This window comes from Drosophila albomicans, chromosome 3 (assembly GCF_009650485.2).
Source record: "Drosophila albomicans strain 15112-1751.03 chromosome 3, ASM965048v2, whole genome shotgun sequence".
NCBI classification, from domain to species: Eukaryota; Metazoa; Arthropoda; class Insecta; order Diptera; family Drosophilidae; genus Drosophila; species Drosophila albomicans.
Genome location: NC_047629.2, coordinates 42,287,650 through 42,302,918, shown reverse-complemented (window position 1 = coordinate 42,302,918; position 15,269 = coordinate 42,287,650).

Genomic DNA, 15,269 nt, shown 5'->3' with positions numbered 1-15,269 from the left:
GTTTCGACTCTCGGTTTCGGCTTTGGGCTTTTTCGCACGTTGTTGGTCCGCGTTCACCTCTGCACGGCACGAAAATTGGCGATAAACTATCGCCTCGCATCAGGAAACATGGTCGCTTGGTCGCTTGGACGGTTTGGTCGTTTTGGTCTGCGGGTTTGTTGCCTCAGCCTCTCAGTCTCAGTCTCTGCCTTCAGTCTCTGTCTCAGCCTCTGCTGCTGCTGTTGCTGCTGCTGCTGTTGCTACTGCCTCATCGTCATCTCTCTGCTGCTGCTGCTGCGGCTGCAACAACGATTGCAAGCTGCAAATGGTGGTGGAGCAGGTTTTGTGTCGTAGCCCCCAAGTGAGCGCAGCCAACAGCCTCAGAGCAACCGAGCATCGGAGCATCGGAGCATCAGAGCCTCAGAGAGCAATCTCGCAGGCCGGCCCCGCTGCGTCGACCTCGACAGCGACAGAGGCAGCAGCAACCACAACAGCAACAGCAACATCCCAGCAGCATCCAACACACACACTCAAACTCAAACTCAGTTGAAGCCTTGCCTTTTTGGCTTTGTTTATTGTTTTTGCGTTTGCTGTTTTTGCCATCAAAGTGTTGCACAAATCGGCAGACACTCTCCCGGCAACAACAGCAACAACAACAACAACGACAACACTTGCCACATGTTTATGGCCACAACAACTCTGCAGCTTAAACGCATTCGCAGCTTGTTCTCCCCTCTTCTCAGAGCTCCCTCTTGCTTACCTTTGCTTACCTGCTCTCTCTCTCTCGCTTTGTCTCTCTCCCTCTCTCTCTCTCTCTGTGTGTGACTCTCAGGTAGCCAAGGATGCCGCAGCAGGCATCCTCTGGAGATTTCGCTGCCTCCTCGATACAGCAAACATTGAGTTGTGTTCTTGGCGATAAGCAAACCTATTGGGGAGTCATTTCAACGATTGCGGTTCTTTTTTTCTCGCTCCTCTTATATTACGAGTATTTTTTTTGGGTTTTGTGGGAATTGCATTATTGCTGAAATTTGCTAAATTGTTCAATATGGCATCTTAATAAAATATTATGCCGGCTTTTCGCAGTAGCCACCGCAACGGGAGATGAAAAATTGTGTTTTTTATTGGTCTTTAACTATTGCGATCGTAGTTTAATTTATCTATTTAATCGATTGTGGCATTTAGTAAGAAACTCTTTGCGACGTCTCCTTTTATTCAATTCTCTTGTCGATTATGATTAAAATGTAGTTGATTAGCATTTTTCCAATATATGTACTTCTATAAACGATATATGAGCTATCTATATATCTTTTATATAACATCATTCGTTATATTTTACTTTAAGGCCAATTTCATATTTAATATGCATAAAAAGAAAGCTTTGAATTCTTATTTTTATCGTGAATTTTAATATTATTCTCGCTTCCTCATTTCGAATTCAATTGTATTGTATTTTGTTATTTTTTAACAGAATATGTAATATTGAAATAATAAATAATAGACGAAATCAATGAAATTCTTACGTTATTTATATTTGCTTAGCTTAAAAGTGTTTCTACTGTTATACCATAATTTATATATGGATATGGATGATCTAAAATGAAGAAACTTTTGTCGGTGCCAATTAAAGAAAAATGCAGTCTTTCAATAGCATCTAAAAAATACAAAATTATATATTTAGAGTGAAAGGAAAAATAAAAAGTAAGTAGTTTAAAACAAGTTTTATGATGTGTATTTTTTTTATTTTTTATTTTGTTTATTGAATGTTGACTATGAGATGTTGACATTTTAAAAAATTGATTTTATAAATTGAATTAAACTACATAATATTAGCAACTTTTAAGAATCTTATAGCAATCTTATGTAAAATTAAAGACTGTAAATAATAATAATAGTAATCATTTACGATTTTAAGAATTGTCTAAGTAAAGAGAAAACATTCATTTTTAATTATTATATTCTGTAAAAAATTGAAATTGCTTAATAGGATTGATGGTTATTTTGAAATAATATTGTTGCGTTAAAAGCAACGTTAATTCTGAAATTAAATATTATTGCTTAATTCATTAATTTGTATATTCTTTCTGAGCTTAAAACTTGTTATCCCTACTTCTCATCTTATTTTTGGGATTTAAAAAATAATTATAATATTTGGCGAGCTCTTCAAATATGAATTGTCTTTATCCTGATTGTTCCGGTGTCTCTATTTATTTGCTGCTCAAATATGTTTATTTTTATTATTATTTGTATGTTTGTTGTTCTCATCAAATTCCTAAGCGATGCATTAACACAATTGAAGCAATTCTTATAGCTTTCCCATAGCTGCCATAATCAAACAACAGCCTCGAACACCGCATTTATATATTCATAATAATGAAATCCAAGCTCCTTTCAATTCCGGCTCTCAGGCTGCGGAGTTGCCTCTGCAGTTGCCTCTCTTTCCCCGCTCAGAGTTGTTTCAGTTGTTGCTCCCGCTGAGGGGCCAATCTGCTGACAACTTAGTTAAATAAGGCGCCACCTGTCAAGTGATTTTCAATAAAAATAAATTCGTGATTACACGACAATATCGTCGACGAAAAATCGAAGATCAGCCAACAACAACAACCACAACAATAACAAAAGACTCCCACGGGGAACAAACTGAACTGAGGAGGACTGAACCAAAGTCGCAGCAGTTTCTTTGCCTCTTCTGATTCTGATTCAGCAGCTTCTACCTTAACTTGCCACGGCAAAATCGCACACGACTCCAGCATCGAGAATCCTTGTGGCACAAACACACAGATAAAGAGGGAGAAACTTCTGTATGTGAGTCGTGCAGGGTCAACGTCAATACTGAACGTCGTTCCCTCTGTCCGTCTGTCTGTCCGTCCGTCCGTCCGTCTGTCCCCTGTCCGCTTGGCTCTGTTGTCCCACTGTCTTGGCTTGTTTACAGTGTGCAAAAATCATTTAGACAAGTTGACAAAAGCTCGTTTGGAACGTGAGTAACATGACTCGGCCTGAGGCTCGCTCCAACAACAATAACAACAACTGAGTATCGAGAACTTGCGACTTGCATTTGGTAGTTTGCTTTTAGTTTTGTTTTGTTTTGACTTGGCTGCGACTTCGCCTTGGGTTTGGCTCGAATTGTTTGTCGCCAGTTTCATTTCATTTGAGTTCAGCTCAACGATGCTAAAGTCTTAATTCTAAACATGGCAAATGTACTTGGAGCGTGCTGCTGCCCCAACTTTAGCTCTCGACTGTGGCTGCGCCTCAGAGCACAAAATGAGGCCTTGCCCCCGGCATACGAATCGTTGCTGACCTTTTATTGTAATGAAAATGATATCTACTTTAGCTACTCGACTGTAAAGTCAACCCGGGTTACCATTAATCGGCATCGACATCGACATCGACTCGACGCGATTCTTAATGTCGCATATCAAAGTGTTGGCACATAAAAATGTTAAGATCTTAATAGGCATTTAGTTGCCTCTGGGTGTCAGTATGAAATGCCAGTGCAATATCAGTTTCAATTATGTAAGGAATTTTAAACGGTTCGCTTAGTGAAATCAAATCAAGTGTTGTGTAGTATAAGTAGTGGAAATGTTAGATATATAATTGAGCAAACTTATTGTCGAGTATATAAACGATCAATAAGTTTTAAGTTTGTCGAGTTAAATACTTGTTGCTCTAAGTAGTATTAAATTATCGTATTCATGTTTTTATTTGTCCTGAAATTTACACTTTTTAAGTTAAACAACATTTGCCTCTCGTTGTTCTTATAAAGTAAATAGCAAAATATCAAAATATTTTCTATAATATAAGCTGTTGTAACAAAATAAATAAATTAATTACAAAACAAATAAGAAAAATGTGAGATACCCGTCATCCATTTTCAATAACAGCAAAACAGTGCGGTTTTATTCTTAAATATGCAAAATACTAATATATTCATATTATACCATATAGTGTAAAATGTACCAGATTGTTATCTGGTAAGCAAAACAGTGCGGTATTATTCCCTAATATACAAAATATTATATATACACATACACATCGATATACCACAATACTCGAAATATACCATATATCACAAAATATACCATATATACCAAAGCAACTAAGACGCAACTGCAACAGCCGTTTACACTTTATTCAATGTTTTTCATATGTTTCACTCATTTTATTCATATAATTTAATTGATTGAAGAGTAGTATTTCATGGGAAGATGTAAATTAGATAATCAAATGTTTGATTGTATTTATTTTATATATCATTTATATATAATATTATAAAAAATACTAGAATTAACAAGTACACAGAGAGAAAGAATCTGGAATGAAAAATAAATAGAATCTTGATTTAAGATTTTTTCGATCTTCAAAACAAGTTTGAACAAATCTCAAATCAAGATTTTAATGCCAAATTTGCATTTTAAGATTAAAAACATTTTAATACAACCTTAAAATCTTGATTCAAAAAAGTTTTATTCTAGATTAAAAAAAAGAATGCACATCTTGATTTAAGATCTTTTCAAACTCAAAAAGTTCTGCAGGTTTGAAGCTAAAAATTATCGTGTACTCAATACATTTTCTAATCCTTGATTAAACAGATTTATTAATATATCAAAATTTTAATCATTCTACAGCATATTTTTCAATAATATTCGATGGACTTTCCGGAAAATTTGTAACAACTTTCATCCCAATGCTTTTAGTTGGTTTTAATAAGTAACTCTTTTTCATTTCCTTTGCTCAATGATTAGTTTAAGAACTAACTCAAAAGCAGGAACTGCAAGCGCAACTTTCAAAGGGCGATTAAGTTATGGTTGCATGTAAGTGAAATACATAAGCCATAATACACACACACAGACATACTATATGTTATATATAGTATATGAATATATAGATGGATATGCTTGGCATATCGGCTGTGAAGTAACGACGAGCAGTAGACAAACTCTCGAAATATGTGCTAAAAAGTACACAAAACTTCTTGATGGGATATTTGCTGGGAACTTTGCCAACGTTGTCGCTGGCACGTGATAAGCATACTGGATGGAAAACTCTGTGTGTGAAAAGCTACTGAGAGAGACAGAGGGAGAGAGAGAGAGAGAACTGAAAGCCGTGAACCGTGAGCCGTGAGACGAGAGCTTCACGTCAGGATTACAATTTCTCGTATTGATTTTCTCTTTGCACAAAAGTTTAATGAAATCTCGTGTATGGCGATTTTCATTTGGAAACTTTAAAACTATGCGACGAAACTTACGAACTTGATTTATTCACCTGTCGAGCTTGACAGCTTTATCTTTGGGATCAGGCAACTGTAAGACCTTCCCTGATTGATTCGCCTGAAAGTCGAATGGAAATTAAAATGGACGGACAGACAGACGGAGACGGAGAGAAACAAACAAATAAGTCGAATCGTTGTCGCGGCTTTAACGACCTAACCGTTGGATTGTGTTCGACGTGTCTATCATATTAAATACCGCCTTGGTGACTTGGATAATACTCTCGGTGCTCAGTGTTCGGTACTTGCTAAGTTGGGCCTACAATTTCGGTAGTTGATGCCGTGCATTTAAAGCGCACACCTGACCACAGACTGAGGCCCTGAGACAGCGACTTTGAATTTGGACTCCGACTTCGTCTTCGATGTCGTTTTCGACTTCGACTCTCTTGGAGTCGGTGACAATATAAAAATTTCGTAGAATTGCCGATATTTATGAGTGTTGTTTGGATTTGCATAACTGGGTCTCAGACATACCATACATGCTTAATGCGAGAAACTTTCCCAAACACGAAAATATATAAAAAGAAATGCGCCTTTAATCTGTAAGGGATGCAACGGAAATCGTGAACTCAGCGGAGGGGTTGGGAAGGGAAGGGGAGGAAAGGTAAGCTGATGGCTGCGAACCAGGCCCCTTGATATTGATTTCCTGCTCCGAAAGAGAGTCCAGCGACTTGATGAGTACGTGACCAGCATTTGAAACTGGCCAATGGCCAAAGTGTGACCATCAGATGGTCAACGTTTGGTCCTCGCAGCTTCCCATCTTCTTCGCTTCTCTTCTCCCCTTCTCATGACTGTCGTCTCAGGTGTTGTATGCAAAAGTCGCGTTTGCGGAACGTGTGAACAGTTTTTAGCAATTAACTTGGGCGTGCAAGACAGGGAGCCACTTCTTCTTCTTCAGAGCAGCTTCCCTTTTCTCTGCTCCACCTCCTCTTGCGTCTCCTCAACTGCGGCACGAGGCGTCATGCAGTCTGGAACTGTGGGGCGTTCTCCACTCCAACTCCAACTCTGACTTCGCAGAGAGCGGCGTGCGCCAAAAGCCAAAACATTCATCCTAATTGGCGTTCAATCTTTGTATCCCGCCTGCGATTTGCATGCACGCGATGCTCTCATCGCACTCGCACTCGTAGCCACGTTCTTAAATTCTTGCACAGTGGTTCAAGAAGGATGAGAATAATAATCTAAATTAAACAAAAGTCTAGAGTGTTTGTCAAAATTAACTTTTAGTTCAAATAACATATGTAACTAATTGTTCTATAACATCTTTTAAAAACATAACATAATATTATAAATTGTGTAGAAATTATTGTTGTATTAATAATGTAACATTGATATAAAAAATTTAGTATGTTAAATCATATTTAAATTGTACTTTGAGATTCTAAGCAAAATCATTTATTTACTTTCTTTGTTTTTTCCGACGTTTGTTATTGAGTCAATTAAGTATATTTTTAATTTTAATATTTTCATACATTTCATGCATTAATATTATTAAAAAAATTAAATATTTTATTCCTAATTTACATTTTAGAAGAACTGTAATTGAGAAATATTTTAGGATTTAAAAAGAATAGATTTGGAATATAATACAACTGTCAAAATTTTAAATATAGCTCCAAATTTTACATGGATTTATGTTTAGTGTATATAGTAATTAAAGTATTTTCAGTTATGAATATAGCAACTTTATTTATTCAAGAAAAGGGACATATTCCTTATTCAATAAAATGTTTATTTTGAGCTTCTTGTAGGTGAAAATAAAATTTATTTCCAATTTACTATTTACTATAAAAAAATTACAAAATTTAATAAACTTCCCAATCATTTTATTTGTATATTTTTCAATATAGTTTCCATATCAGCATATTATATTAGTTAAAGAAGTAACGTCCCATTATATATTTCTTAAAGTATTACTTAATTCGCACTCAGCTGTACGTAATCTACATATTTCATTGATTATCAAATTATTTTCCCTGTAAATAATAACTCAAATCTGTTGCAGATGTTCCTAATTTATTTTACCGATTATCAAATATTATTCTCAAATTTTCACTAGATTCCGTACCACTGTGCTTGGGTCGCAACAGTTGCGGATGATGCTCAATCGCAAATGTTTGCAATGTTTGCGCAACTAATTAACATTTTTAATGGTGAATCCTTGTAAGACGCAGCACAGTGGCAATCGTCAGGCCAAAGTCTGCTGTCGCAACCTTTCTGCCTCTCCCCAATTTGCCTCCGCCACACACACCTTGCCACCTTTCCACCTTGCCACAACAACGGGCGTCCTTCGGCAGGGCAAAATTGAAAATCGAGACACTGCGTTTTTGATTGTTTTTTGTTTGTGTTTAAAGGATTTGCGTTGGCAAATGTCAAATGTTGTTTCTTTGCAGTTGTTGCCGTTGTTTTTTGTTTATATTTAATTTAGATTCATGCCGCCTGATAATTTATGCGGCTTCTCAACGGTTTCCGCCTCATGCCAGGCTCCAGACGAAGAGGCTTTTTTGCATGAAAGTTGCCGACGGCGCTTTTGATTTAGGGTTGTCATATGCTCGTAAAGCGGGCGCGCTTTTGTAGATAACAAATCTGGCGACGAGCGGCGACTTTGAGACCGCGAACCGAGAGCTGAGAGCTGAGAGCTTCGAGTGTCCATCCACATCTCGGATCAGCGATCTCCGATCTCTTCAGCCTCAACTTTAGCTTCAACTCCAACTCCAACTCCAGCTCAGTTTCAGTTCCAGTTGCCAGCTGCCAAAACGGTTGCGGTTGTCGTTTGTAATAGAGAAATATATCACTCGGCATAATGCTCGTATTTAGACAGAAGGTAGAGTTCCATCGCTTATCGCCGTACACAATCGTTGACTGCCTGACCTTTCAAATGCGTTGTCCTGAGAGTGTCCTGCCAGTGTGTCCTTGAGCAGGTTTTTACAGTTAGCCGAAGAGATTCACTTTCTAGGGAAAGCAGCAATAAACAAGGCCAATAATGTCATAAATTTCATAAAGTGTCAAAAGGAACACCTGAAACGAACACACAGCATTTTACTAGATCTCGATCCCGATCCTGTCTTCGTCTCCGTCTCCGTCTCGGTTTTGGGCATTGTCCATAGGGGCGTTTGCCCTTTATCGAACAACAATCAGAATGGTTCGCTCTTCAGCATGATAAACGGTTGTTTCTAGCAGGCAACGAGATGGAAGGTCCTGGGAAGTACTTAATGTAAAACAAACACGATTTTTAAGTGGCCTATAAAGGAAATAATGGTATAAATGGAATACAAAAGATAAACCACATTGAATATAGAGTTCTTTTATTAAAGAGAATAAAGGAATTACATTTATAATCGCTAAATGTTGAATAATAATAAATATTGAATAAAAGTTAAACCAAGAATCTGTCATGTATGAAATATCTTACCAAATAACGAATTTTTTTAGTTGTTTGTTAATAAAATTAACATAATTGTAAACATAAGTCCTTATTTTGAATATCGAAAATATACCATAAATATACCAGATAGTCAGACAAATCAGTTAAGATCCTAGTGGCGTTTTTCAAAAGTTATTTGTGAAATAACTTCTACAATTTTTATCATATCTCAACCAAATTTTCAGGAAACATACGAACTGTAGTTATTATTGTAGGTACGAAAAATCGCTAATAAATATTATAATTGAAGCTTTTTTTATAATGGTATTCAAATCATCATTCATTAAGATTGTAGATGAAACTCAGTGGTTTATAAAATCTAACTGAATAAAGAATTTTTCCAATTGAATAATATAAAGTTTGTTTTTTGTTCTTCCTTAAATATCAATACAATTTCTTTTGTCAATAAATCGATATAAATGACTCATTTAAGTTTTCTTTTCATTTCCATTTTCCCTTTGTTGTTGCCTACTTTTGAAAGAGAGCTTCATCTTGACCGGTTCAATGACCAACGAGACACTCGGACACTCCTTAACACATACCTGTTAATAATTCATGACTGTTTTATGTGGCTGTGGCAATGCCGCAAATAAATTGAAGTAGCAATTTCCATTTTATTTTTATGATCGATGAAATTCCCAGTTCGAACATTTCGAATACCCGATGATGTTCTTTTTTTCGCTCTCTTTCGCTCACTTGGTGGTCATCGTCCAAACTGTGAATGTTCAATAACAATAAACAGTGAAGAGGAATCGACATCATCGACATCATCATCATCATCATACCTTTGATGCTTTAAGCTGTTGGGAATTGCAAGTTATTCTTAGCGTAGTTCTTTAGCCGGAGTTCACTGATTAAACTCATTATCATAAAGTTGAATATCTCAGAACATGTTTAAAGCGCACTTCATAAACAAATTGTTAGCTAGTTTCGCCAGCAATTTAATAACCAGCTACACAGCCACAAAATGCGGCAAATTAAGTTATTAAGAGATTCTTTCAATTTTTCGTGTGCTCGCTTCTCGGATTTTGAATTGAATCAAACGGGTTGTGCTCCGCCTCCTCCTCCTCCTCCTCCCCCTCACAAAAGGGGGCAGGGTCCATGGACTGGCGCCGTGTTAATTAAAATGCAATCAGCGTCAAGAATACTAATGAAATATATTCGCTACGAGTTCGAGTGCCCCTTCCTCACTCTCTTCCTCTCACGCTCTTTGTCTTGTACATTGTATGTAGATGCGAATAACTCAATTTGTCATATTGCCAGAGCAACTGACAGACACAGTTGCAGTTGGAGAAGCAGTCACAGTTTGCAAAGCAGTCACAGTTTGAGAAGCAGTTGCAGTCAAAGTTTGGCAGTCAATATTGAAATTCTTTAGAGCAGTTAAAGCAATGAGAAAAGAAAACTTTAGAGTATATCTCAGTCGTGTTTATTCGTTTTTCGGATTACAGGATATGTGCTTATTTAATTAACAGCATTTCAATGTGATTATCATTAATGTTTTTGGGTAAATTGAGAGAGATTTGCATTTTCAGTTATTCAGTCACTTTTACAATCCTTTTCAGCAATTAAAGCAATAAGTAAAGATAACCTTAGAGCATATTTCAGTCGTGTTTACCCCTTTACCTGATTACAGGGTATGTGTATATTTAATGAACAGCCTGTATTGGGTAAATTGAAAAAGATTTGCATTCTCAGTTATGCAGGTACTTTCCAATGCTGAACAGCAACGGTAAGAATAGAGAAACTTAGAGCATATCTCAGTCGAGCTTACCCCTTTTCCTGATTACAGGGTATATGTTTATTTAATCAACAGCTTGTCAAACTGTTTCTCACTTATGTTATCGAGTAAATTGAGAGAGATATGCTGTCACTTTTCCATACCTTTTCAGCAATTAAAACAATAAGTAAAGAGAATCTTAGAGCATATCTCAGTTGAGCTTACCCCTTTTTCCGAGTATAGGGTATGTGCTTATTTAATCAACAGCCTGTCAAACTGTTTCTCAATAATGTTATTGTTGCCTCGGGTGAATTGAGAGCGAGATTTGCCGGATTTTCAGCCCCTGCCCTGATGTCTTCCGCTTCATTAGACTTTGCTTCATGGAGAGTTTTTGGCCAGAGGCACTCGAAGGCAGCAAATTACCTTCACTTGTCCGCACACGCTTCCTTGCCGCTGGCATATATGAGTTTTTTCTCCATTTTTGTTGTGTTAGATGGGGTCAGGGGTCAATCAATGTAAAAGGCTAGCTGTCGGATTTGCGGCCAATAATCGAGCTAATCTGCAGCAATAAAAAAGAGGCGAATAAACAAAACTCAAATCTGAAGTCGAAGCCGAAGCTAAGGCTGTCTCTCTAGAGATAAGGCGGAGACAGTTGAGAGATAATAAGTGAGGCGGAGCTAGTTATAGATTCGTGATGCGTTCCACATCAAAAACAAACAACATCAAAGTGCGGCGAGTTGATTTGCCAACGTATGCAAATTTTTCTTATGTGCGACTCAAGCTAAGAAAAACATGGTTGAGAAATCGGTCTAGGATCTTGGGGGGATTAAATATTTCTAGTTTCAAGATCGTAAATCATCTTCTATTTGTAGTTTAAAATAATTCAAAGTTGCGTACGCACGATTTACATATTATGCGAACAATTTGCAAGAAGTTGGGCAATAAAACTAATCTTGCATCTAAATGACCTCTGCGGTCACACGGTACACTGACTTTTGTTTGTCACTGTAAACCACAAATCAGTGCTGTGACTTCGCACATAAATAACTTGACCAGGATGTAAACCTTAAGCGGACCATTGAAATTAATTATTCAGAAGAACCGAAAATTTGTAGGGCAATTATTTCAAGCAAGTTGAAGCGATTTATAACTTCGATTTCGAAGAGTCTAGTAATAGAGTTGTGCTGGGATAGTTTCTTTCTTATATAAATTGTATTTCTGTCTTACTCTTCTGCTGACCCAAAAGCCACCCCGCTTTCCCTGGCCTGTCCCTGACCATTAGTTTGCTTTTGTCACAGCTGAGAGCCCGAGGGAATTGTTTCATAGCTCCTCCGAAACTGAATTCAACTCGTCACGCACTTTGAGGCCAAAAACATTGTACGCCTTCTTCCCCTCTCTCTTGACGCTTTATGAGTCCGAGTGATGAGTCTGATGAGAAGCAGCAGCATCAGCATCAGCAAGGACTCGATGTCCCTTTAGTGCTGACTCTGCGCAAATTTCTAATTGAAAGGCTTCCCCCCAAAAACAACATGTGAGCGTAAGACATGCACATCTTTGATGAAAGTTTTCCTAAGACTAAGCATAATGTGAGCTAGGTAAGTGAGAAGCGCAATTCGCTTTCCATTAGACGAAAGAATTTCATGCTGCTGCTTCTCTCATACGTTTAATGACTTTTTTATGGCTCACAAAATATTTCGAGCTTAAAAGCAAAATATTTCGAGATATTTTGGAGACTTTAATATGCTTGAGATGTCAACCCCTTGAAAGTGTGTAGATTTTAATAAGGAAATATCATTAATGGTTTTGTAGAAATATTTATTTAAAAAGCTCAGAAGGAAATATTAAATAAATATTTATAAATTAATACATATTAAAATTTACCGAAACATGAAATATGAGAATATTGCAAAAGGAATAATTTCTTTGCTGTAATAACTGAATAATTTTTAAACACAGGATTGCGAATCTTTTATTTATCACTAAATCAATGTATTAGAATACAAGATTAATAAAATATCATATGTACAGCTATAAATGGCAATGATCAAGTAAAATATTCTGAAGAATACAGAAAAATAAATGAAAATCATTTTGATTGGAGTCTTCTTAACTTTTGAATAAATCCATTTAAAAATTGCTAAAAATAAAATATTAGTATTTTCTGCTCTGAGAGAACTCAGTAGTTAAAGCAGATATGATAGTGAAATTTTAATATACATATAACTAAATTTATTTATTAGATTTATTAGAATTTTAATTTTAGATTATATTTTTAGATTATATTTCCATTTTAAGTATGGTGAAATATATATAAATGTATTTGTTTACAATTCCAGAATGTAAATTTAAATTTAACAAAAAAAACTCAAGTATATCCCTTTACTACAATATTAATAATTTCTGTTCTGATATAACTCAAGAATTGTAATAGATATAATACTAAAATTTTAATATTAACTGTATCTATTTATTAGATAACAATTTTCATAAAATCCAAATCACAATTGCATTGAAAATCACTCAAAAATTAATAAAAGGAAAACCACTTTTTTGTATTTCGGAATAGAAACCAATAAAATATCAAATATTCGACCATAAATTGTCAAACACTCTGCCACAATTTGCGGCATGCTACACATCAGGAACATATGCCTCGATCTATCTATGCGGCACTTCCTTCCTCGTCCTCGTCCTTCATCCCCCCCCAATTCCTTGCCACTTAGAAGGAACACAAAAAACACGCCTCGAGCTCTACAAAAATAAATGGTGTGAAATATTATGCGAAATTTTTGATGTTGTTGTTGGGGGCGCTTTGTAGGGAGGGATGTGTTTTTATTTTGAGCGCACTGTGATTTGATTTTATGTTTTACAAATTTTAAAATGTTTTCACGGTGGCTGCGGGCATGTCAATAAACAACAACTGTCACCAATTTCCGCCGGGCAACTGTTGACAAAAAAAAGCGGAAACAAGAGCAAAAAAAAATTGTCGCGAGTGTGCGAAATTGTTGCAAATTTATCAAGTCGCGAATCGGCTCGAGACAAAATTGAACCACCCACAGCAATGACAATTTCACGGCGTATTATTCAGTTTTTGGCAATTTCGGGGCGTCGTTGAGATATTTAAATAAAACTGCAATTTGCCTACAGTTTTCCCCTCTCGAGCTCGAATCATGTTAATTTGATGTTATGCGATTATTAACATTTAGCAGAGAGTTCTTTCTCTTTTTGATATTCTAGGATATCTAGATTTGATGCTATTAACATTTAGCAGAGAGTTCTCTCTAGGATATCTTCAGGTCGGACAATCCTTACATTGTTTTTGGTTGCTTGATTTCTTCACGTTAACATTCCAAATGTGAGAAATACTTTGAACTCGAATCATGTTAATTTGATGTTATGCGATTATTAACATTTAGCAGAGAGTTCTTTCTCTTTTTGATTTTCTAGGAAATTTAGATTTGATGTTATACGATTAACATTTAACATTTAGCAGAGAGTTCTCTCTAGGATATCTTCAGGTCGGACAATCTTTACTTTGGTTTTTGGTTGTTTGATTTCTTCACGTTAACATTCCAAATGTGAGAAATACTTTGTACAATAAGTGCACTTAAAAATGTAATTATTTTGTTGTTGAAATTACGTGAAATGCTGTTAAAAATATTTTTACAGCAAAAGTTGCGACATTAAAACAAAAAAAAAAAAAGCAAATACAGCAACAACAAATGCTCCGATTTCTTGTTGTTGTCTGGCCAACTGTAAAACAATAAAAACGCGGTAATGATTTCCCATTTGAGATAAGGTGCGGTATAACTTACTTTACCCACTGTGCTCGTGCTTCTGTTTCGCCGTTAAAAACCCATCGAGAAACCTCCAACAACTGACCGAGAGACGACAGACTCTAAAGTTGCTCTCGTTTAGATTTGCCCTGATTTTTTGACTTTTTGTTTCTGTTTTATTATTTTTATCTCTTCTCTTTTTTCGAGTTTCAGTTTTCGGGGTTTTTTTCTGCTGTGGAAAATTAACAAATTTTATGACCCCTTCGATGTGAGGCCAATGATTAAAGAGGGTCGGACGGGGACAGATATCAAGTACGTTGAAGCGATCTTGAATCTTTTTGCTGAACAATACTAAACTCCAAAATAGGTAAAGCACTTATGTGAACTGTTTCTTCGAGATTAACATCGCTCGCAACTGAACTTAATGAAGTCGCAAAGAGAACTATTAGATGACGGATTTCTAATGGAGTACGAAAGAAGTGTTTGAATAACACTAATTCTTGAGAAGTGGAAATTTTCTAAGACGCTGTGAACTGATTTAATTGAAGCAATGATTTTTGAAATAAATTAATAGTAGATGATGACAAACTTTATTAGAATTCGATTTTTTTTTAAATTTAATGATCTTTTGCAACTTAACATTAGTTTAAATTTTTTAAATTTAATTAAGTTAATCCTTAAGTTCGTAAATCTTAGTTTTAAAGATAAATTTCAATCCTTAAATTATATAAAAATTCGTATATTTTAGTTTAAGGTTTAGATTTCAAACATTTTCTTACTATTATTCTCGTTTTTGGCATTTTGAATATTAATTTTTAAAAACTAAAATCAGTTCAAAAATTATTTAGATCTATTTCAAACTTTAATAAACTTCGTTGTTGACCAATTTATTATTGATATCAAAGAAATCATTGGAATTAACTTTTCTCTAGGAATAAATTTAAGAATTTTAACTTCTTAGTTATAGGAATGTTTTGTCACAACAATTTCCAGACTTTTTTTCTTATTTTAGAATATTCAATAGTATAGTTTATAAGAAAGAGTCAAACTAAGAACTATTTTTGTCCAACTCGTAATATAATAACAGCAAATTTGATGGATTTTCATTAAATT